Genomic DNA, 4,494 nt, shown 5'->3' with positions numbered 1-4,494 from the left:
GAAATTCAGCAGACTTTGAACTTATTGCGGCTATTTAAGATTTAAGATATCCTTTATTGATGACTCCTGTCCCTTTTTTTTTGAACGTCCAGTCTTTTTAAATGTGGCTAAGAGTTCTCTGTGTTGTTTTTACAATCACATTGTCATGCATTGGTTCTTCATTCCAAAAAAAGTAGAAAAAAAAATCAATATCGCATTGTTCTGGATATACTGGTGTACATAATCATCGCCACCATATACAGTACTAACGAGTTGTCAACTGACACTCGTCAAACGTGACCGAGTGTAGTACCCGGATTGATGTGTGAGAGGCAGCAGTCAGTTTGCGGCGGGGCATCCAAACTGCTGGGGGAAAAAAAACGAAGGTCGGCTAGCAATTATTTTAGCTGGTAGCCCCTCTCGTAGGCTAACTCTTCTCTTGAAGGCTTCTGTCTTCTTCGGTCAGTTCCATTTTCCTGAATGATTATCGCTGCTTGTGGAGGCTCTCAGTTGTACAGGAATACCTGGACCACCCAGTCCTCAAATAGGCCACGCTCAGCTTTTTAGCGCAGAGCAATTTCCCGGAGTCTTCACGCAGCTTTTTAGCGCAGAGCAACTTCCCGGAGTCTTCACAGAGACTTCAGGGTTGTCTACCGCTGACGAAGCTTCTGTGAGAGAAGCGAAATGTCCTTTTTTGTTTTTTGTTTTTTACCCACAGGTACAGATGACGACTGACGGAACCCTTTCTATGCTGAATGATTATCGTTCAGTTCCTTTGTCCAGTGATCCCTCGCTCTAACGCGGTTCACTTTCCGTGGCTTCGCTGTTTCACGTTTTTTTTTGTTTTTTCTAGTGCAGTTAACAATATCGGTTTACTCCGTGTACCCCGCATTCGTTGACTATTTTGAAGTCTGTTTGGCTTTCTTTGCAGTCATGAAAACAACGAACCATCGTAAAGCTGCTGCCTCAGTGTCGTTGGTGTGTGTGCATGTGGGCGTGCGTGCGTGTGTGTGTCGCGGGTAACCACTTGTGGGTGATGCAATGCCCGTTCTCAGATCTTTATCTAATCTAGAGCGCTTCATATATGACCTGCAGTAGAGGTAAAATCTGAAGCCCGAGCCCAACCCGAATTGGTCAGACCTAAAATGTCAATCATTGCTTTGAGTTCGGGTCGGGTCGTGCCGGGTTTCTCTCTCGCTGCCTTTTGTTTGTTTTTTTTAGTTTCGAGGCCGTGAATAGTTTTGGCCACGAGAGACCGCGGTTCGCAAAAAAACAAGTCGCCTCATCACAACACTCACTGTACGAAACTCTTGCAATGACAATTCAAAGAACTCCTTCCTGTCTCTGTCTGTTGTGCACCCGTCATTGTTCTTCTTTGACTCTCTGCTTCCCTCTCTTAAAGTGCCGCGCTAGATTCGTAAGGATGCACTGCTGCTGTGGTTTATGGCCCAATTTTCAACCCGTCAAAATGACAGACGGCCTTAAATTTTTCCCCGTCGATGGAAAATTGTCGGTTAATGTACCCTGTGCAGAAACAGAAATATAAAAAATGGAAATGTTGATAGACTCTTGTTTAACTTAGATTTCGTTCCAAAAGACAGGCTTGAATTTGTTCTCAGAAATCACCCCTCTTCCTCCTGAGTCCTCACAAATAAATAATGTCATTTTTGGGTTTGCTTCGGGCTCGGGCTTGCAAATCAAGTTAATTAGTCGGTCTTGGGCCGGGTCGGGCTGAATTTTTTAGGCCCGATTTTACCTCTAACCTGCAGTGTGTCCAATAAGTTGGCTGTTAACAGCCTATAAAATGTTGTGCTGTCAATCATTGAAATGGGGAATTGATTAATCATGACTGTCTTTTATGATGTGATTCGTTTGGGAATCTCGAGTAGTTCCTTAGAAAGTTGGCAGATCTTGAACGCATTGCGGCATTTGATGACTCCTGACTTTCTCTGATAAAGCTCGCTCCATGTATGACCTGCAGTGTGTCCAATCAGGTGGCTGTCAGCAGCAATCATTGAAATGGGGAAGTGCTCAATCCTTAATGTTTTTTATGATGCGGTTAGTTTGGGAATCTAGGGTAGTTCCTTAGAAATTCAGCAGACCTTGAACTTATTGCGACTATTGACGACTCCTGTCTTTTTTTTTTAACTTCCAGTCTTTTTAAATGTGGTTAAGAGTTCCCTTTGTTGTTTCTACAATCACATTGGAATGAAGAACCAATGCATGACGATCTTTAATCGAAAAAAGAAAAATTCCGTATCGCATTGTTCTGGATATACTGGTGTACATAATCATCGCCACCATGTACTAACGAGTTGTCAACCGACACTCCTAGTGTAGTACCCGAATTGATGTGTGAAAGGCAGCAGTATGCTGCGGAGCATCCAAACTACTGGGGGAAAAAAAGGAAGGTAGGCTAGCGATTATTTTAGCTGGTAGCCCCTCTCAAAGGCTAACTCTTCTCTTTCAGGCTTCAGTCAGTTCCATTTTCCTGAATGATTATCTTTCAGTTCCTATTTTTCAACCGCTGAGTCCATTACTCCATGACCCCAAACGGTAGGATTTTTGTTCGAGTTCATTGGAGATATCTGACAGATTAACATCATCATTTTGCATCACACAGTTGGCGCAGATTTGTCGGCTGCACATCCATGATGCGAATCTCCCGTTCCACCACATCCCAACGATGCTCTATTGGATTGAGGTCTGGTGACTGTGGAGGCCATTTGAGTACAGTGAACTCATTGTCATGTTCAAGAAACCAGTCTGAGATGATTCCAGCTTGATGACATGGTGCATTATCCTGCTGAAAGTAGCCATCAGAAGTTGGGTACATTGTGGTCATAAAGGGATGGACATGGTCAGCAACAATACTCAGGTAGGCTGTGGCGTTGCAACGATGCTCAATTGGTACCAAGGGGCCCAAAGAGTGTGGCATAAGGGCATGCTCAGTATGATCGTAAAATAACCCCGGATGATAACCCATTTTAATGTGTTTGTTAATCGACTCTAGTTTCCACTCTGGGTGCCGATCTCACACCTATAGAGAATGTGTCATCGAAATTGAACCTAACATGCATGTTTTTAGTAAGTGGGAGTTAGGAATGCTCAGAATCAACCCCCAAACCACAGATCGATGAGTCACTAGCTAACCACTCGCCTCTTGCCCAAAGACAGCTGAGGATGACCATAAGGAGGACGAGCCCTCTACGAAATGGTGTATTGTTTATGTTGTACTGAGCAGCCAGGACACTGTTGAGATAAGTTCCATTTCCTGTTCTTACGTCATCATCAATATTTTTTTCCCTCATCTTCACAGACATTTTGTCCCATGCATTTGTCCTCACATATGTGCAAAAATGACCTGAAAGTTTGACTTTTGTTGTGCCATTCGGTGCCATAGCTTGGGAACATTTAATAACTGACGAGAGATTCCTTCAAAGTGCGAGGTCAACCGTGTATTCTTGGCAGAGGTGTATCACTGAAAGGGGGTAATTCATTTTTACGAGCTACTCTGCGCATGCATTCTCATTTGCATTTTTATGTGTTGTGTTTCTCGTTTTACAAATGGCGTTAGGGATATATATATATATATATATATATATATAAAATTGAACTGTGTACAGCTCTCTCTGAAGCATTTATTTTTGTGCATGCAAACACTTTGTTTTTCTTCTTTCTACCCCCCACCCCCCAATTTTGCTGCTGTAGACTGTAAATTTCCCCAGTGTGGGACAAATAAATGAAATCTTAATCTTGATCTTGTTTGTGTGTGCAAAGTTCAGTCAGCACTCGCACTTGCTCCAGGTCATTCCAATTAAACAAAAGATCGTTCATGCAGTCCTGCTTTGCCACTTAGATAGCAATGGTAAAATAAAAGTAGAAATTGCGCGACGATGCATTTTTAATGGCACCATTTATTTCTCAATCATTTTCTGTCATGCTCCCCCAAGAAGAGGGAAACATCTCGAGCCCCCCACGCCCCGCACGACTATAAATAGTATCATTTGTCTGTGAAATTGTTCTAAGTTCACCTTTGCATCACACTGTATCCTCTTTAGCGTATAAGAGAATAAAAAAGAAAGAAATATGGACCAATTTATGACATAGAATAGCTTTAGTAACTGTAACGGAAAACATTTAAAGTGAGTCTGAAATTCAAAAATAACATTCAATCCTGAATTGAACAATCAATATTTTTGACTGACCATACGAGACTGAAAAATAAAATGACATGAAATCAATAACTAATAATGCATTCAAACTAATCACCACCATTATCTCAGGAGCACAATTTAAAAAAAAAACTTGAACCAGCAAAACCAAAATATATAAAATAACGTGTGCTGATTTTTGTAAATCAAAGATGATGTCTGGATGATACTCGGCCATTGATGCAATCCTTCTACCCAGAAATGAATCCAGGCAATTTAACCAGCATTCCGTGGTCCTTATACGGCATATGTCTGTAACACACATAGTACATCTGCATTTCCACAGCACATATTGACATTC

At 41.9% G+C, this 4,494-nt stretch overlaps 1 long non-coding RNA gene across 1 annotated transcript; it reads left to right on the top strand.

The window, feature by feature from the left end:
* Window positions 1-1,097: 1,097 nt before the first annotated feature.
* On the top strand, window positions 1,098-4,071 carry LOC109517145 (uncharacterized). The gene is made up of 3 exons (XR_002168496.1): window positions 1,098-1,185; window positions 1,749-1,751; window positions 4,061-4,071. It is a non-coding gene; the product is annotated as an uncharacterized LOC109517145 (long non-coding RNA).
* The last annotated feature ends 423 nt before the right edge of the window (window positions 4,072-4,494 follow it).

The sequence above is a fragment of the Hippocampus comes genome, unplaced genomic scaffold (assembly GCF_001891065.2).
Source record: "Hippocampus comes isolate QL1 unplaced genomic scaffold, H_comes_QL1_v1.1 scaffold610, whole genome shotgun sequence".
In the NCBI taxonomy this organism is placed as follows: Eukaryota; Metazoa; Chordata; class Actinopteri; order Syngnathiformes; family Syngnathidae; genus Hippocampus; species Hippocampus comes.
Note: the sequence above shows the minus strand (reverse complement) of the source record. Positions and strands in the feature narration are given on the sequence as shown.